Source organism: Eutrema salsugineum, unplaced genomic scaffold (assembly GCF_000478725.1).
Source record: "Eutrema salsugineum unplaced genomic scaffold, Eutsalg1_0 scaffold_3, whole genome shotgun sequence".
Lineage (NCBI taxonomy): Eukaryota > Viridiplantae > Streptophyta > Magnoliopsida > Brassicales > Brassicaceae > Eutrema > Eutrema salsugineum.
The window spans coordinates 10,519,236-10,544,284 of record NW_006256756.1 but is presented as its reverse complement, the minus strand read 5'-3'; the positions used below and the strand labels follow the sequence as shown (position 1 = coordinate 10,544,284).

General features: G+C 41.6%; 2 non-coding genes across 2 annotated transcripts; one reads left to right on the top strand and one right to left on the bottom strand.

Moving 5' to 3' along the window:
- The first annotated feature begins 2,009 nt into the window (after positions 1–2,009).
- On the top strand, positions 2,010–2,117 carry LOC112085830. Its single transcript, XR_002899118.1, has one exon. It is a non-coding gene; the product is annotated as a small nucleolar RNA R71 (small nucleolar RNA).
- Positions 2,118–18,990: 16,873 nt separating this feature from the next.
- Positions 18,991–19,097, bottom strand: LOC112085593. The gene has a single exon (XR_002898895.1). It is a non-coding gene; the product is annotated as a small nucleolar RNA R71 (small nucleolar RNA).
- Positions 19,098–25,049: the final 5,952 nt, after the last annotated feature.

Genomic DNA, 25,049 nt, shown 5'->3' with positions numbered 1-25,049 from the left:
CGACGGGAAGAGGTTTAAGCTCGACTTTAGGGGCTTTAAGCTCGCTCCAAGGATCATTAATTGCTGCGGCAGTGTCTTTAGGAGGTGTAGGAATGTTTGTTTGGTCCTTAAGATCTAGATAGTTTAGAGATTTCCTATAAGTTTCGGATTTATCAAGCATACGTGTGCACTCACTTGAAATTTCTTCAAGGAAATTGCGTTCATCTTTTGCGGGTGAAAGCGTGACACTTAAAGGGTCGTCTAGAAGCAGATCTTCATAGGCTTCCTCAATAATTCCGTCTAACTCATCAACCCAACAAATTTTGTCATCCAAAGTTGGTTTATCGAAACTTTTGTTCATGTCAAATTGCATAACTAGGCCGGCCAGATGAAGGTCGATTTTTCCTTCAGCAACATTGATTATGGCTCCGGCTGTAGATAGGAATGGTCTTCCAAGAATAAGTGGATCCTTAGGTTCTTTTTCTAGTTCTAGAACTACGAAATCGGTGGGTATGGAACATTTTTCGATTTCTACAGGAACATCTACTAGGATACCTACTGGTTGTCTAACAGAACGATCAGCTAATACTAAAGAAATTTTAGTGGGCTTGAAAGTGTGATGTCCTAAACGTTTTGCTACTGAAAGAGGCATCATGTTTATGCTAGAACCTAAATCATAGAGAGCACGCTCAAAAGCTACATCATTGATGGTGCATGAAAGTACAAAGCTTCCAGGATCATTTTTCTTTTCACGGATTCGGCTTTGCAAGATAGAACTACATTCATGGGTTATCATCATAACACCTTCTTCAAGAGTTAAAGAATTTGTTAGAATACCCTTCATGTATTTTCTTAAAGCAGGAATCATAGCACAAGCTTCTACGAAAGGTAATTTCACATTTAATTGATCAATCAACTCTTTTAGCTTAGCTTTTTCTTTTTCTTTCTTAGGGGCTCTTAAGGCTCTAGGATATGGAGGCTTAGGTTTATAGACACGAGTTGGTGGAGGTGGAATCGGGTCTTCTCCAAGGATTTCCCGGGATGAATCTTCTCTTACTTGTTCTCCTTCCTTCTCTCCTACCACTTCTTTTTCAACATCTTCATTCGTGATTCTTTCTTTTTCTTTCTCCTTTTCCTTAGCCTTTTTCTCATCTTCGGGATCTTTAGGAAATTCAGGCTCTTTGTAAGCTAATCCACTCCTAAGTGTGATAGCTTTCACATCATCGGAGGGATCTGCTTCACTTGAGCTTTCGAAAGAATTTTCACTTGGCTCCTCTTCAGATTTTCCTAAGTTTTAAGAATTATTTTTGGCCATTATGCTAAGGAGGGTGGATAATCTTTCATCGAAATCCTTCTGCATCTCTTTTAGTTCAGATCTAAGATCACTAATCTCTTTAGACCTAGATTTTTCAAGCTCTAGAATTCTTTTGTTTAGGTTTTCAGCTTCATAAGAGGGAAAACTAGGATATGGAATAGGATTAGATTGAATACCCAAGATTGGTTCAGGAGGTGGTGTCCAGGCAAGCTCAGAAGACGTTTTCCCGCGGTCAGGTGGCTCACGACCGTGGTGAATCATGTCTTGGCCGCGGTCAGAACCAGCACGACCGCGGTGAAAGCTTGCTTGGCCGTGGTCCGATTGAATGGACCCGCGGTGATCAGAAACGAATGGAAAATCTTGAATTTGATAGACTTCTGCAGTGTTCACCATCCCTTGATCATAAGAATCCATTGGGTTGTCCCAGCCATCAAAGTTACACGTATTGTGTACCTTATTTGGTTGTTGCAATCCAAGATGACTCATTATGTGACGGAGACACTTTATAACTTCTGAAATCTCTTCTTTTTTCTCAGGAAGTGCAGAAGTACCAAAGGTTACTTGATTTCGGATGCTGTTTCCTAAATTTTTAATGAAAACGTGAGCATCTTCTACAGCTATAGTTGTGAAATTTCCATTACTTGCTATGTCGAAAGAGTGTCGTAACTCTGGAGTTATACCGCGATAGAAGATACCTAGCAGGTATTCCTCGGCATATCCATGGTGTGGACAATCTCTTTGGTATTCCCTAAATCTTTCCCAAGTATCTAAAAGATCTTCATCTTCTTTTTGTTTAAAAGTTCTTATCTTCTTTCTTAAGAGATTTGCAAGATTTCTAGTGTAAAAACGATTTAGGAAAGCAGTTTTACACGCTGCCCACGTTTTTAGTGAAGCAGGTGGCAGAGATTTTAGCCATTTGCTGGCCTTATCTCTAAGAGAGAATGGGAAAAGACTACACTTGTGGTAATCCCCATTTGCTGTAATGGTTGCACATAATTCTTCGAACGTCTCGATATGGTCTATCGGGTTTTCGAATGAATAACCAGAGAATTGATTTTGTTGAACTAAATGGATATGGGGTACCTTAATTTCGGTTTTGCCATCCTCAGGTAAGGCTGGTTGAATAGCTCTTCGATCTCCCATGAATTTTTCGAGTGAATCGAAACTTCCAATCAGTTCATCATCATCTTTGTGTTTGACCGATCCGATTAGCTCATTGTCATCATAAATCGGTTCTTCAAACTCATCATCAGTGAGGTCATCATCGTCGATTGGATCACCATCCACACGATTTGGTGGATCACCAAGAGTTCCAGGAACATGTTCCCGGTCTCTCATCTCAGAGAAACCTGAAAAATTCAAAGGAAAAATTAAAAATAAACAAGTGTTCTAATGGATTTAAGCTGGGATTCGCAACGAAACAAATTTTAAGTCCCCGGCAACGGCGCCAAAAACTTGATGCGAGTGTAAACGCGGGGTTTGTTGTTTTTTGTTTTACTAAGCTTCAGGTTTTAAATTTATAACCCCTAAATGTCTGCAAGTGCACAGAAGTGCGCTGTAGTACTTAGGGTATCGATCCACAGAGACTTAGTTGTTTTAGTACAAATTCACTGCAACGCTTAAATCAGATTAGAACTAAACAGTTTGTGTTTTGGTTTTGGGTTTTGGTTGTCACTAAATCTAAACTAGAAAGCAAGTGAAAAGCAATTGAAAGAAAACTAAAGCAAGTAAAGCAAGTAAAAATCGAATAAACAAGAGCGAATGAAAGCAAGTAAATAGCGAATAAAAGCAGAATGGAAATCTAAGGTTGTAAGCAATGAAAGACAAACGTTGGGGCTCAAAGGGTTTCGCAGGGGTACATGGACTGAGCTATGTCGATTTTAAACAAGTGATAAAGGTAATCAACTACGTATGTTCTAGAACTCGAGGCACGGAAGTATGAATAGCCTACTTTCGCAGCACTAAACAATTATCTCTCGCAACCCTAATCAGTAGGTTTCCACTCTGATTCTGGAAGGGAGAAGATGCAATAGCAGAACAAGACTCATCAATATTCACAATTCAACTACAGGTAGGTTTCCACTCCTATAGAAGAATTGCTCGTTTCACCCTAGTTCAGACAATCAATGAAAGCTTTCGCAACATATCATATCAGATCAACTTCTAAGTGGCCAGCAAAGAATCACGCAGTAAGATTAAAGGCAAACGAAGAACATCTAGAAGATTATAAATCCTAAATCTATCGATTCATAAGCAAAGACACATGAAATTCCCTTTGAACAATCCCTTTAAACCCAACTGGGTAACTACTCAAACATATTGTAAACAATCATCACAGAGTATTGAAAGTTGCAGGAAATTAAAGAAAAGAAGGAAGAAGAACGAAGAACGGAGAAGCAGATGGAGGCGCGATGTCTTCCTCCAGAGGCGGCTCCTCCTTCAAGCGGCGGCCTCTCTAGTGTTTGTGAGGCACCCACACGAATTCTCTCTCTATTTTTATCTTATGTCGTCTCTCCACCTTTAGGAATGACCTAAAGGGGGTATTTATAGCTTCTGGGGTGGTTCTGGACACTTAGGGTTTCAAAAATAACGAAAGGAATTGATCTGGGCCTTAATTAAGTCGTCGAGAAAGTGAACGACCAAAGTCCGCGGTCGCGGTGGCTCTACCCGCGGGAAAATGGGTGTTGGCCGCGGTCCCGGCTCATGCTCTCTTCCGGAACTGCATTTTCTGTCATTCTTGCATCGAGAATATCTGAAGATCTAACCGTTGGATTGTCTCCAAACCAAGTGCATTAGAAAGCTGGTTGGATCCTCTATGTTGTCTCAAATTTTGGGGGTGATCAGACGGTGAGAAAGTCTTCATCGCTTGTCATACTTCTGACGGTCTGCATTTATCCAAAATTGCTCATTTGTTCCAAATTGCATATCTTTTGCCCAAGTTTCCTGTAAAGTATTTTGAAACTCTAAAAAATTGAAAACACTTTAAAAACATTGAAAACAGATTTAAAACACCTGCATAAGATACATTTATAATCCAGAAAAGTGGTCAAAATACGGTGTTATCAAGGTTCAGCTCATTTTCAACAACATGGGGTTTGATGGATTCTTTGAGAAGGGAGATGTGGCTCATGATGGTGTTACACAAGAGTTTCTTGCATCCCTTCAAGTTTGTAGATATGGCCCAAGAGATGAAAGAATCAATGAGGGCAATGGTCTTGGGCACATAGAGTTCACAATAGATGGTACACAATACCATGTAAGCTTCAAGGAACTAGATGAGATCTTTGCTTTTCCAAGACCTGCACAAGAACAGACAGTGAAGTTCACATACCCTGATCACATGATTACTGACTTGTGGGATACAATTGCTTTTGGGAGCTTCAGAGGAGGAAGATGCAAGAGTTCATGGATAAGAAACCCAGCAATCCGCTATGCTCACAAGGTGCTTTGCCAAATGTTCTTTACCAAGCACAATGATGGAGTGTTGCATCTAGCTGACATGGAGCTATTGGGTATGGGTCTTCATCCTCTCATCATTCACTTGAATAGCAAGACAGAGTTTCACCTCCCACATTACATCCCATCTAGTGGTGCATTCTTGGCACGCCAAATGCTGATTTACAAGGACATTGCTTGGAGTGAGGGTAAAAGAAAGAAGCTCACTAAGTTGCACAATGGATGGCTAGTGACGAAGATTCTGAAAGCAAGAGGTTTTGTCTTTGATGATGTTGAGGTCAGGCCTGATTTGATTGATGAAGCTACCCTCACCAAGGTTGGGTTTTTAAAAGAAAGCAATGGTGAAAACTTCTTGTACACCTTCAAGCTCTTGCAAAATGAAAAGGTTCATGTTCTGTTACCACACCCAGCCATCACCACTCTCACAGAAAGGCACAATGTCTCCTTTATTGTCCTAAAAGATCAGCTCTACAACCCAGCCATTCATCCTCCAATTCCCAAATGCAAGAGAACCGCTAGTTCTAAGGGTAAAGAGCCTGTTGAAGAGGAGGACACAACTAGGACCGCTGGTTGTGAGAACGAGGAGCCAAGAGATTTTGAAAGAAGGATGGGAGCAGGGAGGTATCACTTTGATCCTTACTTTTGGGGTGAGCCTGACTATCACACAAGGAAGCTGTATTCCAGAGTTAACACCCTTCAGAAATGGTGCAAATGGCAAGACAAAACCATCACCAAGCTAGTTGACTGTGTTAGGCAGCTTAAGAAGAAGGTTAAAAAGCTCACAGCTCCAGCCACCTCACCCAAACGAGATACAAGAGAAGAGGTGGGAGAAAGCTCAGCTGCTCATGACCTTTTGCTACCATCAGGAAAAGAAGATTGGGTGAACCCGGCCACAGCGTTCCAACCAGACTCACCTGAGAGCAGCCCACCTAGATACTCGAATCCATCATGTTCCACCTCCAACCCATCCCACTACCTGGGATCAGACCTCAGTGATTGAGGTAAACAGTCAAAACTCTGTATATATGCATGTAGAAGTCATATTCTGTTCCAAATTGGCATGATAATGACAAGGGGGCGTTGTTCGACTAGAAACAAGAAGTACAGAGTCCTAAATATTTAAGTGTGGGGGAGGAGTTTCATCCTTTACTATTCATATTTTCTCTTTTCTTATTTTACACTTTGAGTCTTGAGTCACATTCTAGTTGCATATTCATGTAGTCTCATCTAAATGCATATAAAAACCAAAAAAATGGAAAAATCTGAAAAATTTTCAAAAAAAAATGATCATGTAGTTGCATTCTCATTTTTAGGATTGAGTCTAGATTGCATATGCATGTAGGTTGCATCTTGCAGGGAGTAATGATAGGTTTTCTAGAGAGTACATCGCTTTGAGAACTTGAACTGAATATGCTTGTGAATCTTTTTCTGTGCTTGCAAAGTCTGAAATGATCTGAATCTGAGAAGCAAGTTTGAATTAAACTCAACTCTAATTAAGTGAAAACCCTGAACTTGACTTGAAATTATCATTTGGTGCATTGTTTGAACAAACTTGTGGATACCAATATACATATTTGAGCTAGAATTCTGTTTTTACCATCCTCTTCCTTAGCTCAAATAGCTGAATCTGCATAATAGATCAGTTTTCCTCACCCTGAACCCATCCTTCTTTCAAGCCAATTGTTTGTGTGTGATTGAGAGGCCACCTTGGGCCAAACATAGCAGAAAGTGTTAGGTTTAGGGCGACAAGGGCAAGTCTCATTGAGTGCTAAGTTCCATCATCAAGGAGCTGAGAGATTTGGCAAGAACTAAGTGTGGGGGAATACATGTTGGTGAGTGGAAAAAGGAGAGATGAGTGGAAATAAAAGGAGAATGGTGAGAACTAGGGGATAGAAAAAGAAAAGAAATCAGTCTTGGAGTTTTGAGTCAAAGAAAGTGAGCTCTAGTGTTTTGAAAAGAATGATTCTAGACTCTAAGTGAAAAGAAAAGAAGCCAAAGAGCTCAAATGTTTTAAAAAGAAAGAAAAAAGAGGTTGGAGGTAACATAAGAAAGTGAAAAAGAGCCATGGAAAGTTTGAACTCCAGGACTTGTGTATGAAAAAGAAAAGAAAGTCCCCTAGTGAGAGAAGAATGAGTGTGGAAAGTAAGCAAGTGAGGAAATTTTTAGTAGAGTGTGGGGTGGGATGAGTCTTTGCCTTTGTATGCACAGGTTGCCTTTTATAGCAAGTGGAATCACGGATTCATAGCAAGTGGAATCATGGAATTCGGACGCGTGAGCAGAGAGTTAAGCTCGTCGGAAGAAACCCCTGTCTCGCTGCTGTTTTGGACCAAGCCGATAAGCTCTGAAGAATGCGAAGGACGGTGCATTTCCAGGCCGATTCAGTTTCCGGGGCCTTCATAAGAATCAGAGACATTTGAGTCTTCTTTCGAGAAAATCTGAGATCATTCAATTCGGAGCTATGAGCAGGAAGATACGGTCTCCGGAATGGAAACATGTATAGACGGCTCTCTCTGATCGTGTAAATGCATTGCAAAGATGAGCCCTCCAGGAAGCCTTCCACTTCCCAAGCACCGAAGCTACCTTCACCAAAGTTGGAGATATATGAGTCCTCGGTCCTCCGCAACCGGAATCACTCAATTCGGACAAGTATATCGTGAGTTACACTCTCCGGAATGCGAAGTGGTCCAGACAGTCCTGAATGACTAAGTTAAACATGCCGCGATGGAATGCCACGGTCCACACTTGGCCGTGGCAACTTTTGCACACCCTCAGAGAATGACACGATCTTCATGCCACGGTCTACACTTGACCGTGGCAAACAAACACTTGGCTGGGATGAACTTTGCAAGCATTCGGCGATTGACACGGCCTGAATGCCACGGTCTAGGACTTGACCGTGGCAACTTCTGCAAACCTTCGGCGATTGGCATGATCTTCATGCCACGGTCTGGGACTTGACCGTGGCAAACAAACAACTGGCTGGGGAAGACTTTACGAGCATGCGGGTTTAGACACGGTCTGAATGCCACGGTCTGGGGCTTGACCGTGGCAACTTTTACACATCTTCGGCGTTTGACACGATGACTTGCCATGGGTTTTGGACGAGGCTTGTTAGACCATGGCATCAAAATGTAGCCAAGAACACACGAGAAAGCTTTGACACGGTCAGGTTGCCACGGCCACACCAAGAACACACTTGACCGTGGCAAACCCATCTTCACCCACCAAGACCGGGTCAGTACCCGGTTTGTTCCGGGTTGACCCGGTTCGCCCAAGACTCCTATATATTGTTTTTAGACCTAATTTGGAGAACACCTTTTATCTACTTTTAGTTTCTTTTCCTCTTTGGTGAAAAACCACTTGATACACCTTGTTCTTAGAGTTTAATATCGATTTGAAGTTTCTTTTCATCTTGTTCCATCATTTCTTATCATCAAATCACACTTCCAATCATGATTAACAACACATCTGGCAAAGGATTTAGTGTGTTGATCATGATTAGTGAGTAATACCATATTAAGGTCTTAGATATGTAGATTAGGGTGCTTAAGTGGTAGATTAGTGAGCTTAGGGGTTAGATCATGCATATTCCATTTTCTACAACTTGTTCTCTATGCTAGATCCATACAAATCATATGTGGTCTAGATTCTGGGCATTTCATGCACCAAAAGTGTTTGATGAAATGCCTGAACCAAGGTTGTAGAGGTTTAAGTGTTATTCATCATGGGAATGATTGTTTATATGCTTAAATGACAGATTAAACTGATTCTTAATGCTTGTTAACTCATGTTTCACTGATGATGATTGGGTTAGAAACTGTTTTAGCATAGGAGTTAATACCTTCATGAGAGGATTAACTTAATTAAAGATGTTTATGTTGAATGGTTTGCTTGATCATATGATTCATTAGCTCATTAGTTTATCACTGAAGGCACCCTAATCCACTATCATGTCTAAGACCTTTCTCATCATCATTCATACATTCTCATCATTTGTCATTGTTTAGTTCTTGCTTAATCATTTCATTAGTCTTTAATCCTGTTTTAAATTTGTAGTTGTCTCTAGATAATCAAAACCCACTCTTGTTTGCTTGAATTAAGAATCTGATCACAAAGTTTAGTGTCTAACACCACATCTGGATTGATAAACCTCTTTCTGCTACTTTGACAAGGGGATAGATAGCCCTGAGACCCTAAAAAGTCTTGTCTATCAGTGGAGGACGAATCACCTAAGAAGATTGCAATGCCATACATAGATTCAATCATTGAGTTTGATGCTACCAAGTTCTATTGTGATTCTTATTCTGAATTTGAGGCACCAGATCATCCACAGGAAAGACCAGTTCGAACTCTGCACAAAGTTCAAGACAAAGGTCAATTTCTTATCTCTTGTGACATTAGAGGTTAAAGATTCCTCAATATTCTTTGTGATTCTGGAGCTTGCATTAACATGATGTCCAAAGCAACTGCTTTTAGACTTGGTATTAAGCACATCTCAAGTACCAGGACAAATATAGCTTAGCAGATGATTCAAGTGCAACACCGAGAGGGATAGCCCGAGATATTCCTCTAAGGATTGGAGATTGCATTGCACCTGTCGATTTATACATAGTGAAGACCAAAGATGACTCTTATCCAGTTATTCTTGGATGGCCTTTCTTAGCAACTGCTGGAGCCATCATGGATTGGCCCAACAGGCGAGTTTCCTTTGCCAATATCGACAAGGACATCTTCTATGAAGCTACACCACTTAAGAGCAAAAGAGGATAGCGAATAGCCCAGACATTTGTAGTATAGTGGTAAGTATTCCCGCCTGTCACGCGGGTGACCCGGGTTCGATCCCAGGCAACGGCGCCAATTGATAACTAAGAGTTTTCAGGCTCTTAGAAGGGTTATCAATCCCCTTGTCAAAGTAGTATAAGGGGTGTCAAACCAAGCTTGTAAACGAGACACTAGCCTATGTCATTTGTTCACTTAAGTCAAGACAAGATGATAAAAGTTTGGTGACGATGATTAACAGGCAAATGAGCAATAAAGTTAAATAAAAGCAGAGATTTAAACTAATCAAGATGAAAATAACAAACAAGTGATTCAGATGATGGTAATGAATGATAAAGGCAGAAGCTTTAGACAGGATATTTGACTTGGGTGCTTCCAAGATAGACTAAGGGGCTAATGAATCATTTTATCAAGCGATTTCATTTGACTTTGAACTCAAGGCACGTTAATCTTCTCATGAAAGTATTAAACGTCTAAACTGATCCTCTTTCATACCAAAATCCCTTTTGAGAAGCACGAATCAGTCAGCAATAAGAATCGGTTCAAAAACGTCATTTAAGAGAACAAACTATCACTCTCGCGATGAAAGACTCTTAAACCCTTAACCGAGTGGTTCAGACATTTCTACAAACACTTCTGATGCGAGATATGTCTCAGATCTGAACCTCAAGTGATGTGCTTGGATCCAGCTTAGAGATCTCGTCGGTTAAGGAATGAAACATGCAAGACTAGACACCTAAACCCATTAATCCACCTTGAAAGCACCCTAATCTACCTATCTAAAGCCGATTAAACGACTACTCACTGATCATAACGAGCTCACTAAGTCCTTTGCAAGACGTGTAGCTAGTCATGATAAGGAGTTTGATGTTGGATGATAAAAGAAATAAAGAAAGAACAAGATTCTGATGCAAAAAACGAGATATCAGATTAGATTAATCAAGTTTCACAAAAGAGGCAAGTTCTTAGAGCTAAAAACAGATAAGAGATAAGATAACTAGGTTTTTAGTCTCAAAATGTATTTATAGCAAAGGGAAAGTGTCGCGGGTCAGCCCGGAACAAACCGGGTACTGAACCGCCTTCTTGGGTTGATGGGTGAGTGCCACGGTGTGTCGGAAAGTGAAGCCGAGGTCTTCATGCCGAGGCGTGCACGTGAGTCAGGATCCAGATGAAGATCTCGTGAAGAACACGTCCAGAACATGCATGAACCCTACTCTTTGATCTATCCTCACGTGTATGTTCTTGAGACATTCTGTTCTTGATTCTGGGTTCGTGACAAGGGACCTCGGGATAAAATGTCGAGGGGTCATGATGTCGAGGTGCTTGGGAGAACAAAGTCCGGCATGCACGCCGAGGTCATTACACCGAGGTGTACTTTCAACACTTAGTCGTTTCCAGCTTCAGTTCTTACGTATGCATGCCTCGATCTAACCATGCCAAGGCTTTGGCACGAGGTCTAGTCCAGAATACTTCCAAGATATGAGCCTCGACTTGAGTGACGCCAAGGTAAAGATACCGAGGCTTGTGAAAATACTTAGCGCGTATCGCAACTCTTTTAGGCTTGTATCGACCATGTCACCTTCCGGAAGCAGTAACTTTCAGCACACGACTCCAATTGCTCTGGGACCAGTTCCACAGTCAAGATGACTCAATAAGCTCGAACTTTGGTGAAGAAACCATCGGAGCTTGGGGAGTGGAAGGCTTCCTGGATTTAACATCTTTGCGCCGCATTGAAATCACCGGAAAATAGACTTTTAGACCGATGTGAACTCCGGAGACCCTATCTTCAAAACCTTTGCTCCGAATTGAGCGATTCCAAATGCTCTGAGAAGATCTTCCATGGATCTCGAACTTTGGTGAAGACCGGGTAAGCTGGTTCGGTCTGGAGGGGCTCCGTCCACCATGATCTTTGAAGTTCGCCGTTCAGTTCTCGGGTACGCGCAATGCTGGTGAATGCTCCGGAAGCCATATCTTTCTCTCCACTGGTCCGAATTTGATGATTCCAACTGTTCTCGAATCTTTGCTTGATTATCTCCAACTTTGGTGAAGACCCCGCCAACTGATTCGGACCGGAAGGTTCACCGGATTGCTGATCTCTGAATTGCGCGGGCAATGACAACTTTTGGTCGTAAAAACCTTCCCGCGGTAAGAAAAATGGCCGAGGGCTGTGTACCGCGGTAAGCTTTTTGGTCGTAAAAATTCTTGCCTCGGTCAAAAACTTGTCCCGTGGTATTTTTGCACTCGATACTCGATTCTGGCCGATCGGTAAGGTTTTTGGCCGGTAATGAGCGTCCGGTAAACATTTTGGCCGAGGTTTCCGACCAGCCGGTACGAGATTTGACCGAGAAATTCCTCCAAGCGGTTTTCACCATTTTTGACCCTTTTCTTCACCGTTTTCTTTTCTGTTCCTCCTCTTAGGCTCCAATTGGTCTCCAAAGCTCCTGATAAAGACTTCAAAACATGCAAAACTCTTTGGGAGCTAATGCAAGCCCTAAGTCCTATTTTAACGCCTAAAGACTCAATTTACATGAGAAAACACATGATGAGGACTCTATAATGCAATCTAAATGATGTAAAATATAGACATATCACATGGATTGTCCCAACAGGCGAGTTTCCTTTGCCAATATCGACAAGGACATCTTCTATGAAGCTACACCACTTAAGAGCAAAAGAGGATAGCGAATAGCCCAGACATTTGAACCAGAAGAACTCGGGAGTGATGAAGAACCTGCAAGAAAGAACATGAGGATCTCGAAAAGTACTTGTCTTAGGACAAGATCCTATTTGAACTAACTCTTTTTCTTTGCAAAGTCTAACTAAGGACTATAAACCAAAGCGTTTGATGGGAGGGAACCCATTTTAGGTACTTATTTGTTTTTGTTTAAGCTTTCTTTTTCTATTAAAAGTTTTGTTTTTCTTATTTTAGACAGGCCTTAGTATGCTATTAAAAAAAAAAAGAAGAAAAGGAGCTGACCCCGGCCAAAGGAGGTTCGGCCGCGGCCAGCATAAGTTTTACCGCAGCCGCGTCGTCCTCAAATGCGGCCGGCAGGCTTCCTACCGCGGCCGGGATGTCTTCATACGCGGCCAGCACAGCCGGCCACCTTGGCCACTCCCATCCACCCTTGGCCACTCCCATCCACCCTTGGCCACTTCCATCCATCCTTGGTCACATCCATTTTATCCTTGGCCACCAGCACCACCACCTTGTTCAAATCAGTTTTGCATCCCTAGCATCCAAGTTTGATCAAGCATCACCAGCATAACCACCTCACAATCCATCACCACCGCCAGGTAAGTTTTCTTTTCCTTAAACTTTTTAAATCTTTCACACACTCTATTTCTCATCCTTGCCTGATTTATTCCACACTGGGGACAGTGTGATTTAAGTGTGGGGGAGGATTTCATCCTTTTCTAACCACCTTTTCTTGCATGAGCCATTGCATTCTGCATTTTCTTTAAAATTTTTCAATTTTTTTTATTTTCTTAAACCTTTTCAAAGTCTTTTGAGTTTCAAAAAGTGTTTTCAAAAGTCAAATACATTTTGAGGGAATAATGACAAAATCGATGATGATAACCAACCTGTTTGCTTCTACACCAATCACTGATAAAAGGTCTTTCAAGGTTTAGTACTAGACTAGGCGGTAGCTAGAGTACTTACACTACTAAATCCCACCAGAGGACTTCTATTCATGAAGATCTTCTCTGCCAGGATATACTAGCTCATTTTACTTGGACGAAATCACTTGAGCCAAGGCAATAGGTATTCACTTAAGGAGTTATGGATTCACAACCTGGACAAAAATCTAAGTCTGGGGGAAATATAAGGAGAACCTGAAGAAAGGAGATCAGAAATCTTAAAGCAAGAAGAATGTGACTGAAACTGTGGGGGCATTTATCAGTTCCATCCTCTCTTGCTGTTTTTTATAATATCCTGTCTCTCTAGAAAAAGGTAACCCTAAACACATCAGCCTTGCCATTAAAAACCATTTTTGATACCTAATCTTGAATGCCTTGTTTAATGTCCTTTTGATGAGAACCACTGAAACATTTAATGAATGTTAAGAGCTACTTGACTGGAAGTTAGTTCTAAGTGTGAATTTTCGCATGACGGATTAACGGACTAGTTATGTTTGTATTTTGGTGAGAATTTTCAAGACTTGATCTGATTGATGCATTGTCCATAATTAAGGTCAAGAAGTATGGTTGCTGATAATTTTTAGTTCCCTTTCATTTTTGTTGAATGATATTTTTCCAGATTAGATCTTTTTTTGTTTGAGGACAAACAAAGTCTTAAGTCTGGGGGAGTTGATAACACCTGATTTTGACCACTTTTCACCATTGATTATAAATGCTTTTTCAAAGGTTTTACTTATTTTTAGGAACTTTTACTATGATTTCCATGTATTTGTAGTTTCAAGGCTCTTTTCAAGAAACTTAGGGAATATGATGGCAAAATGGAAGAAATCCACATTTTTAGCCTAGAGTCAGACCGTCAGAAGTTCAGACCGTCTCCAAATTTGAGCAGCTTTCCATAGCACTTTACATCACAAAGATCTAACGGTGTAATAAAAAAATACATGGAGAAGAAGTTGACCCAGTTTACCAGTCCCGGAAGACTCTCACCCGCGGCAAAAGCATGTTTTACCTGCCCTGGAAGACTCTCACCCCCGGTGGACCTTAGGACGAGCCACAAGGCCCAACATCAAAGCCCACTTCGCCATTCCTCTTTAAAGAAGCCCAAATGAAACCTGGAAGACCTTAGGACCTATAAATACATGTTTAGCAGCCCTAAACGGGTGGGTGCTCCTGTAATGAGATTTTGAGCCACCAAACTTGTTTTCCTAGGATTAGGCGATGGAGATGGGGATTCTTCCCTAGATCAAATGTTCTTCCTCCTTTTTATCTTATTAACTTCTCTGTTTCATTCTTTTGCATTCTTTATGTCTTTCATCATTCATTGCATCATGTAGATTAGCACCAGAGAGTCAAGTTGTTTGAAGATATCGACAAATATATATATCGATTATGATTTCTATTGTTCTTAGCCATATTCTAGATCTCATCTTTTCTAAGTCATTCGTAAAGCATGAGAGTAGATTCATGACCTATTCTCTGAGCCTAGAATCGATCAGAGCCACGAGAGTGCTGTATCAGATCATCCGTACGTAGCTTTAGAAGAACATAGTCGCTATAGGAGTAGAAAGCTACCTATAGAGAAGATGTGAGTAGACGAATTCAGTGTTCATTGCATGATCTTAAGTTTAGCATGAGAGCGAGAGTTAATTGCTAGATCTAAGAGATTAGTTGATTAAGGTAACGACAATTGGTTAATCATACATGAGTCTATTATAGTTCAATGCAGATTCCCAGAAACAGATGAAGATAAATCGCCCGGAAGCTAGTTGGAAATGCCACCATGCATCAATTAGAGTAAACCGGAGAAGTCTAAATCGCCACCTATGAGTTTAAGAATCTCTAGTTTGAGTCGATATGCTTTAGATGTTCTTTTACCAATTCATCATGCATTGCATCTCTTGTGAATATTAGATTAGGTTTAGTTTAGGATCTTAACCAAAAACCCCATATCTTTTATTGGTTTATGAGTTTGTTACTTCCCTGTTTGTTGTTTCTTGCAGATTAGACATCCTCCCTGTGGATCGAAACCCTAAGTCCTACAACGTACATCTGTGCGATTGCAGACACTAAGGTTTTATAAATTTAAAACTTTTGGACGACCAACGGGCTTGTTAAAAAACAACCCTAGGCCCGAAAGCCCATCAGCGTCTTGCGAAATGGGCCATCGAATTCAGCGAATACAATATCAAGTACCGAACTAGAATCAGCGCAAAGGCGCAAGGACTTGCCAACTTTGTTATCGAACTAGCTTTGGAAGCACAAGATGAGATCTCATCAAACAAAACATGGTCCCCTATGTGGACACGGAGCCTCGTCGAGACAAACTCATCATGCTCCTGCGGACTCATACGATAATGAGGACGATTAGGAAGCACCACATTAGGGACCAAGTTGATCTGGTGTTGTGATATATTCATAAATTGCATCATTTAATGTACATATTCTAGTCCAAATCATGTCTCATTTGCATGCATTTTAGGTGTTTAAGCATTATTTTAGGACTTAGGAGATTGCATTAGGTCCAAGAGAGTTTTGCATGTTTTGGAGTATTAAACAGGTGCTTTTGGAGTTTATTTGGAGTGGAGGATGTGATTCAGATGAAGAAATGGAGTTGAAATGATCAAAAATGGTGAAAAGGAGCAATTTTGGGTTTCTCGGCAAAATGATATACTGATGGCCGAAGATTCTCGGCCAAAATCCTTCCCGCGGGTAGCTTTCTCGGCCAAAAACACGTACCGCGGTCAAGTCTCTCGGCCAAAATTCCCGGGTGCAGATACATTTCCGAAATCGCGTCACCGGAAGCTCTTGCCGGCAGATTCAGCTGTCGGAGTCTTCATAAAAGTTTGAGATAATTGAGTCAAGAGTTCATAACAGTTGGAATCAAGGCATTTGGACCACGGAACTGAAAGATATGGTAATCGGAAGACGAACAGGTCTCGCACTCATTCCGGAGCAATCCGATACCCCTGAATGATCGCCTGTCCGGGGAGCCTTCCGGTCCGATTCAGACGGCGGGTGCTTCATAGAAGTTGGAGAGCATTGCATCACGGTCTCTTAGAAAGTAGAATCGTGGAATTCGGACGCGTGAGCAGAGAGATAAGCTTGTCGGAAGGAACCCCAGTCTCGCAGGTATTCCGGACCGAGCAGATCAGTTCTAAAGGATGCGAAGGACGGTGCATTTTCAGGCCGATTTAGTTTCCGGGTCCTTCATGAGAACCAGAGACATTTGAGTCTTCTTTCCAGAACGTCCAAGAGCATTCAATTCGGATCTATGAGCCGAAAGATACGGTCTCCGGAATGGACACATGTCTAGACGCCTCTCTCTGGTCGTGTACATGCACTGCAAAGATGTGCCCTCCAAGAAGCCTTACACTTCCCAAGAACCGAAGCTTCCTTCACTAAAGTTGGAGATAAATGAGTCCCCTGTCTTCTGCAACCGAAATCATTCAATTCGGACAAGTCTCATAGGAGTTACACTCTCCGGAATGCGAAGTGGTCTAAGTTGCTCTGGATGCTGCGAGATGGTCTTGCGACTTGGTTAACCCGCAGGCCTGAAGATGAACGCCTGAATGCTGATGCTGCGAGTTGATATGTGCGGGTAAACTATCACTGGAAGAGGTCTGAAGCTCAAGAGCAAGAGAAATGCTAAGTCCACAATCGTGCGACTTAGGCATGCGAGTTAGCCGCGCCTGGAACTATGCCGCACGATCACTCGCAAATCACTCCGACTTGAGCCTGCGACCTAGGTGCAATAGAGACCAACCCGCACAGTTTGTACATTCCCCAGAAACCGCCTTAGCCCTGCGAGTTGGAGAGGAAGGAGACCAAGCCGCAGCAACACTCGCAAAACACTCCTACTTAGGCGTGCGGCTAAGACAAGGCGATTTAGGCTTCACAAGACAAGTCTTCATCTACTGCGACTTAGGTGTGCGACCTGGGACATACTGGACTGACCCGCAGGATTTCCACTTGACCCAACTGAGCCGGGTCAGTACCAAATTTGTCCTGGGCTGACCCGGTCCATTAGCACTAGGTATGTAGTTTTTTGGGAGAAAAACCCTGGACATCATCTTCTCTCTTAGTTTCTCTCTAGTTTTCTTTCCTTTTTAGTGTAAAAACGTTTTTGATTAAGAGAGATCTCAAGGATTTAATCAATCTAAGTCTGTTTCTCATCATCTCATCATCTCATTTCTGCTTCTAATCATGATTAACATCATCTCTTGCAAAAGATTAGATGTGTTCTTCATGATTAGTGAGTAGTCATCTTTTAAGCTTCTAGGTGTGTAGATTAGGGTGCTTAGATGTAGATTAATGATTGTTTAAGCTTAGATTCTCTTCTCCTTTCCTTAGTTAGCTGATCCTAATGCTAGATCCTTGCACATCACTTGGGTCTAGAATCTGGGTTTTTCATGCACCAAAAGTGTTTGATGAAATGCCTGAATGAAAGCTAACTAAGGGTTTATGCATTAATGTCATGGGAATGATTGTTAAATGCATGAATGGCATATTAGAACTGTTTCTTAATGCTCATTGATTCATATTTCACAAATGATGATTTGGTTTGAAAATGGATTAGTGTAGAGGTTAGTGCCTTCATGAGAGGATTAATCTAGATTAGAGTTCTAAGTTAATTGGAATTTGAGATCATGTGATGCTTGCTTTATCTTTCTGTATAAGATTCAGTCTTTCTTAGCTCTTATTTTGATGCACAAAGAGGCTGTCTGGTCATGTTAGACTTGGAACCTTATGCTTGTTAACTGCTTATTCACTAATGGGAATTAGTCTTGAATTGGTAATTAACAAAGGGATTTCTGTCATGAGAATGAATTAATCTGAATTGGAAGTCTAGACTAAAGATTTGCAAGTGTTGCATTGTTTGCTTAGCATCATGAATTCACATTTAAAGCACCCTAATCAATGATCACATCTAGAGGTTTAGCTTTCTTTTTATTTGAATTTGAGTGTTTGTTTAGTTTCTCTTGCTTTTTTAATTCTTAATTACTGTTTGTTCTTGCTTGTTTTGTTATATGCTTTTAGATAATTTTGGTTACCAACTCATCTGCTTATTAGACTTGGATTAAGAATTGATCCTCATAGTTCTAGTGTCTAGAATCTCTCCATTTGGATTGATACCTCAAGTGCTACAATGACATGAGTAGTTGAGGAATTGATCAAGGATTGAAAAATTCCTACTACCAATTTGGCGCCGTTTCCAATTGGAGAGTTCATTCTAGCATTAGGACTTTGGATCTTCTTGAGATCAAGTCATTTTCTTTTGTTTTACTGATTACCTTTCAAGTGCTGTCTTTGTTTTCAGGTGTATGAACACAAGAAGTCAAGCAAGGAGACAACGAGAAAGAGCTGAGCACATTGCGAGGTTGGGTATGGATCAAGGGCAACAGGCTCATGGTGGTAATGGAAACCACCAGAATCAAGAAGAGCCACCGCCTCCACGTCCAAGACAAGTTGTGGGAGCTGGTGATGAGGCCAATGCTCAGGGTCAAAGACATGGGATTCAAGCCCCAACACCTGAAAACGATTTTGAGATCAAATCTGGCCTGATCAACATGGTGCAATCAAACAGGTTCCATGGCTTGGCATTAGAAGACCCATTAGATCACATTGACAACTTTGATAGAGTTTGTGATCTAACTAAGATGAATGGAGTGAGTGAGGACAGTTTCAAGTTGAGGCTATTTCCTTTTTCTCTAGGAGACAAAGCTCATCAGTGGGAAAAGTCTCTACCTCAAGGATCAGTCACAACTTGGGAGCAATGCAAAAGAGCATTTCTAACCAAGTTCTTCTCTTCATCAAGAACAGCAAGGTTAAGAAATGAAATCTCAAGTTTCATTCAGAAGAACCATGAATCATTTTGTGAGGCTTGGGAAAGATTTAGAGGGTATACCATGCAATGCCCTCACCATGGATTCTCAGATTGTCAGCTGCTAAGTACATTCTACAGAGGTACTTTACCAGAGGTCAGACTTCTCTTGGACACAGCTTCAAATGGTAATTTCATGACTAAGGAAGTCAATGATGCCATGACCCTAGTGGAGAATGTAGCTCAGAGTGATGAGCTTTATGGATCAGACTTTGAAAGGAATTCAAGAGGGGCTGTGAGTGCTGAAGAGGAAAGGACAAGGAAAGACATCAAGTCTCTCAATGAGAAGCTAGACACACTTCTCTTAGCTTCTCATCAGTCAGCCAACTTTGTTAGAGATGTGAATCATGTGTTTCAAGACACATTTCAAAGGGAAGACATCACAGCTGAGGTGAACTTTGTAGGTGGCCACCAAGGTTACCAAAAGGGCTTTACCTACTACAAGAATCCCCCAAACCAGAACTTATATCCTCAAAACACTCAACAACAAGGTTTTGTCTCTCCCCAACAACAAAGTCTCCAACATAACTCAGAGAATAAGAATCAAGAAGTGCAGAACCTGCTCCAGCAAATCCTCAAAGGTCAAGCAAGTGGTGCCATAGACTTCAACAAGAAAATGGCAGAGATTAACAACAAGGTGGACTGCACTTATTCTGATCTTCTAACTCAACTTTCAACCTTGGCTTCCAAAGTCAAGACTCTAGAGAACAACAAGGGCCACTGCAGTTCTCAAGCTCAAAGATCTTTACCAGGGACATCAATTGCACATCAAACAGAATACTGCAATGCAATCCTCTCAAATGATGAGAATCATGCTGCTGTCCAAGAAATTGAGGACCTTCTCCATGGCAATGTCTCAAGTGACAAATGCCTGACAAAAGATGATGAGGACGCCATCATAGATGAGTTTGAGTTCCTGTTCTGTGATCTCAATGAGGACATTGAGAAAGAAGGTGGGGAGGCAGCTTGTTTTGATATGAAAGAGAATGATTCTGAGATTGCTGAAGGAAAGGATCAGAGAATGGTTCAAGGAAGGACATCTGATGGAGTCTCTAGCACTGGCTCAACAAGGGTGAAACCCAAATCTATTCCCAAGCTAGGCAACCCAGGAAAGTTCTCCATCTCATGCTCTCTTGGAAATTTGAAAGTGGACAATGCTTTGTGTGATTCTGGATCAAGCATCAGTGTAATGTCTTTAGACATGGTGGAGAGACTAGGGATCAAGAGTCTTAAGCATCACCCCATGTCAATCACCTTTGGAGATTCATCCTCAAAGAAACCATATGGAATCCTTGAAGACTACCCATTGAAAATTGGTGAATGCACAGTTCCAACAGATTTTGTAGTTGTGAAGATGAAGAAGACAAAAGAGCTACCTATTTTGCTTGGAACTCCATTTCTGAACACCACAGGAGCAAGGATGGACTTTGATACTCAAAGAGTGGTGCTTGCTAAGGTAGATGATGAAGTATCTTATCCTCTTAAGCCTCCTCTTGCTGGGTTTTGTGGAGTTATATATGATGATTCTGATGAGTTGAAACACTATGGAATGATGTATGTGGGGAGTATTGGAACTATAGAAGAAGCTATACCCCTTGCATCTGTTGAGAAAAAGAAAGAATCCCTAATAAGACCTGATCTTGAGTTTGAAGGGGATTTCTTTAGTGATGATGAAGCTTGCTTGGAATCTCTATCTCCTACACCAAGTGAGAAGGAGATCAGCAGCAACAAAGGCAATGGCTCAGGGTCTCAAGACAAGAACCCACCAAGAACCAGACCATTCACTCTTGAGTCATCTTCTCAGGTCTTAACTCTCACTCCTTGGAAGTTTGTTGGTGGAGCTGTTGAATACAAGGTTAAAGGCAATGGAAGATCAAGACCATTTGCCAAAGTCAGAGCTATCCTCACACCAGAGTTCATAGACAAAGGATCTAATGGTGTCCAAGAGCTGATGAACAAGGACCTCATGCTTGAATTCATGGACAAGACCAGGAGCACCAAAGCTCCTCCTCTCCCTTACTAAAACGAGGGTAAGAAGTCAAACTCAGTGACTTTAAACAAAGTGCTCTTGGGAGACACCCCAAGCTTATCCTTGTATATAATCTTTTTATTCTTTTCTCTCATTTCTTTTTATGTTTTAGTATCTTTTGATGGGTTTTGTGAGTTGGTCTCAGATTCCAGGTTATTTTTGGAGGACATAGCTCAGTGATGAATGGAATGGAGCATGTGAGAGGGCTGAGAGAAGTGTTTAGGGACTGAAAAACTTGGAGAATGTCTCAGTGCTACCTAGGTGTGCGGTTAGGATCAAGACAAGACCAGGCCGCAGCAAGGGAGTTCAGGCCAAGCAAAATCCATCTCCAGTGGTGTCTGGCCTCATCTGGTGCAGATACTCACTCCCCTTTTGCACAAGAACCACACCAGGTATCACTCCAAACACTTGTAAATGAGCATTTAGCATTTTTCTTTATCTTTCGCATTTCATGTTTGATTTTTTCTCTTTCTCATGCTTTTATAACACAAGGGACTGTGTTTTTAAGTGTGGGGGAGGGGTTTTGTGTTTACTAATCATGTTTATTCTGCTCTTATTTTCCTTTTCACTTTGAGTCTCATTTTGCATTCATCTAAGTGCATATAAAAACCAAAAAAATGGAAAAATCTGAAAACTTTTCACAAAAAAAAATGCTCATGTAGTTGCATTCACATTTTAGGATTGAGTCTAGTTTGCATTTTCATATAGGTTGCATCATATGCAAATGGGAGTAATGATAGGTTCTTTCCTTGAGAGTACATCACTTTGAGAATTTGGATTAAATATGCTTGTGAAATGACTTCTGTGCTTGCAAGGCTTGAAATGGTTTGAATCTGAGAAGCAATTTTGAATTGAACTCAACTCTAATAAGTGAAAACCTTGAACTTGACATGAAATTATCTTGTGATGCATTGTTTGAATAAGCTTGTGGATACCTATATACATATTTGAGCTAGAATCCTGTTTTTACCACCCTCTTCCTTAGCTCAAATAGCTGAGTCCACATCTGGATCAGTTTTCCTCACCTTGAACCCATCCTTCCTTCAAGCCAAATGTTTGTGTGATTGAAAGGCCACCTTGGATCAAACTTAGCAGAAAGTGTTAGGTTTAGAGCGACAAGGGCAAGTCTCATTGAGTGTTAAGTTCCATCATCAAGGAGCTGAGAGATTTGGTGAGAACTAAGTGTGGGGGATACTTGTTGGTGAGTGGAAAAAGGAGAGATGAGTGGAAATAAAAGGAGAATGGTGAGAACTAGGAGAAAAAGAAAAGAAATCAGTCTTGGAGTTTTGAGTCAAGAAAGTGAGCTCTAGTGTTTTGAAAAGAAAAAGTCTAGCCTCTAAGTGAAAAGAAAAGAAAAGAAGCCCAAGAGCTCAAATGTTTTAAAAAGAAAGAAAAAGAGGCTAGAGGTTACAAAAGAAAGTGAAAAAGAGCTATGTAAAGTTTGGACTCCAAGACGTGAGTGTGAAAATGAAAAGTGAGTCCCTAGTGAGAGGAAAATGAGTGTGGAAAGTGAGGTTCTTGAGAGGTTGAGCAAGTGAGAAAGCTTTGAGTAGAGTGTGGGGTGGGATGAGTCCTTGCCCTTGTATGCATAGGTTGTTTTTTACCTTTAGCATTCTGCCAAAGTTTGATCATTCATAGAGAGATCCCCTTGCTGCATTGAACCCACTCAGGCGCTGATGAGATCATTTTAGTCTCATTACCTCACCCTAGCCAAACTTTGCTTGATTGAACATTGCATCATTTGATCCACTTGGTAAAGAGCTTAATGAATGTCAAAGAGTTGAGGAATAAGAGAACTTGTGGAGATTACTGTTGAGTTGTTACATCAGAGTATGGTCTTGCATTGCATATTGAGCATGAACTTGAATTCTCTTAGTTGTCACTTTTCTCTTTCAAAGGAAATATGAACTCCCAATGCATTCAACCTCTCTCTCTCATTTGTTCTTTTTGCTTGAGGACAAGCAAAGGATAAGTGTGGGGGAGTTGATATATTCATAAATTGCATCATTTAATGTACATATTCTAGTCCAAATCATGTCTCATTTGCATGCATTTTAGGTGTTTAAGCATTGTTTTAGGACTTAGGAGATTGCATTAGGTCCAAGAGAGTTTTGCATGTTTTGGAGTGTTAAACAGGTGCTTTTGGAGTTTATTTGGAGTGGAGGATGTGATTCAGATGAAGAAATGGAGTTGAAATGATCAAAAATGGTGAAAAGGAGCAATTTTGGGTTTCTCGGCAAAATGATATACTGATGGCCGAAGATTCTCGGCCAAAATCCTTCCCGCGGGTAGCTTTCTCGGCCAAAAACACGTACCGCGGTCAAGTCTCTCGGCCAAAATTCCCGGGTGCAGATACATTTCCGAAATCGCGTCACCGGAAGCTCTTGCCGCCAGATTCAGCTGTCGGAGTCTTCATAAAAGTTTGAGATAATTGAGTCAAGAGTTCATAACAGTTGGAATCAAGGCATTTGGACCACGGAACTGAAAGATATGGTAATCGGAAGACGAACAGGTCTCGCACTCATTCCGGAGCAATCCGATACCCCTGAATGATCGCCTGTCCGGGGAGCCTTCCGGTCCGATTCAGACGGTGGGTGCTTCATAGAAGTTGGAGAGCATTGTATCACGGTCTCTTAGCAAGTGGAATCGTGGAATTCGGACGCGTGAGCAGAGAGATAAGCTTGTCGGAAGGAACCCCAGTCTCGCAGGTATTCCGGACCGAGCAGATCAGTTCTAAAGGATGCGAAGGACGGTGCATTTCCAGGCCGATTTAGTTTCCGGGTCCTTCATGAGAACCAGAGAACTTTGAGTCTTCTTTCCAGAACGTCCAAGAGCATTCAATTCGGATCTATGAGCAGAAAGATACGGTCTCCGGAATGGACACATGTCTAGACGCCTCTCTCTGGTCGTGTACATGCACTGCAAAGATGTGCCCTCCAGGAAGCCTTACACTTCCCAAGAACCGAAGCTTCCTTCACCAAAGTTGGAGATAAATGAGTCCTCTGTCTTCTGCAACCGAAATCATTCAATTCGGACAAGTCTCATAGGAGTTACACTCTCCGGAATGCGAAGTGGTCTAAGCTGCTCTGGATGCTGCGAGATGGTCTTGCGACTTGGTTAACCCGCAGGCCTGAAGATGAACGCCTGAATGCTGATGCTGCGAGTTGATATGTGCGGGTAAACTATCACTGGAAGAGGTCTGAAGCTCAAGAGCAAGAGAAATGCTAAGTCCACAATCGTGCGACTTAGGCATGCGAGTTAGCCGCGCCTGGAACTATGCCGCACGATCACTCGCAAATCACTCCGACTTGAGCCTGCGACCTAGGTGCAACAGAGACCAACCCGCACAGTTTGTACATTCCCCAGAAACCGCCTTAGCCCTGCGAGTTGGAGAGGAAGGAGACCAAGCCGCAGCAACACTCGCAAAACACTCCTACTTAGGCGTGCGGCTAAGACAAGGCGATTTAGGCTTCACAAGACAAGTCTTCATCTACTGCGACTTAGGTGTGCGACCTGGGACATACTGGACTGACCCGCAGGATTTCCACTTGACCCAACTGAGCCGGGTCAGTACCAAATTTGTCCTGGGCTGACCCGGTCCATTAGCACTAGGTATGTAGTTTTTTGGGAGAAAAACCCGGGACATCATCTTCTCTCTTAGTTTCTCTCTAGTTTTCTTTCCTTTTTAGTGTAAAAACGTTTTTGATTAAGAGAGATCTCAAGGATTTAATCAATCTAAGTCTGTTTCTCATCATCTCATCATCTCATTTCTGCTTCTAATCATGATTAACATCATCTCTTGCAAAAGATTAGATGTGTTCTTCATGATTAGTGAGTAGTCATCTTTTAAGCTTCTAGGTGTGTAGATTAGGGTGCTTAGATGTAGATTAATGATTGTTTAAGCTTAGATTCTCTTCTCCTTTCCTTAGTTAGCTGATCCTAATGCTAGATCCTTGCACATCACTTGGGTC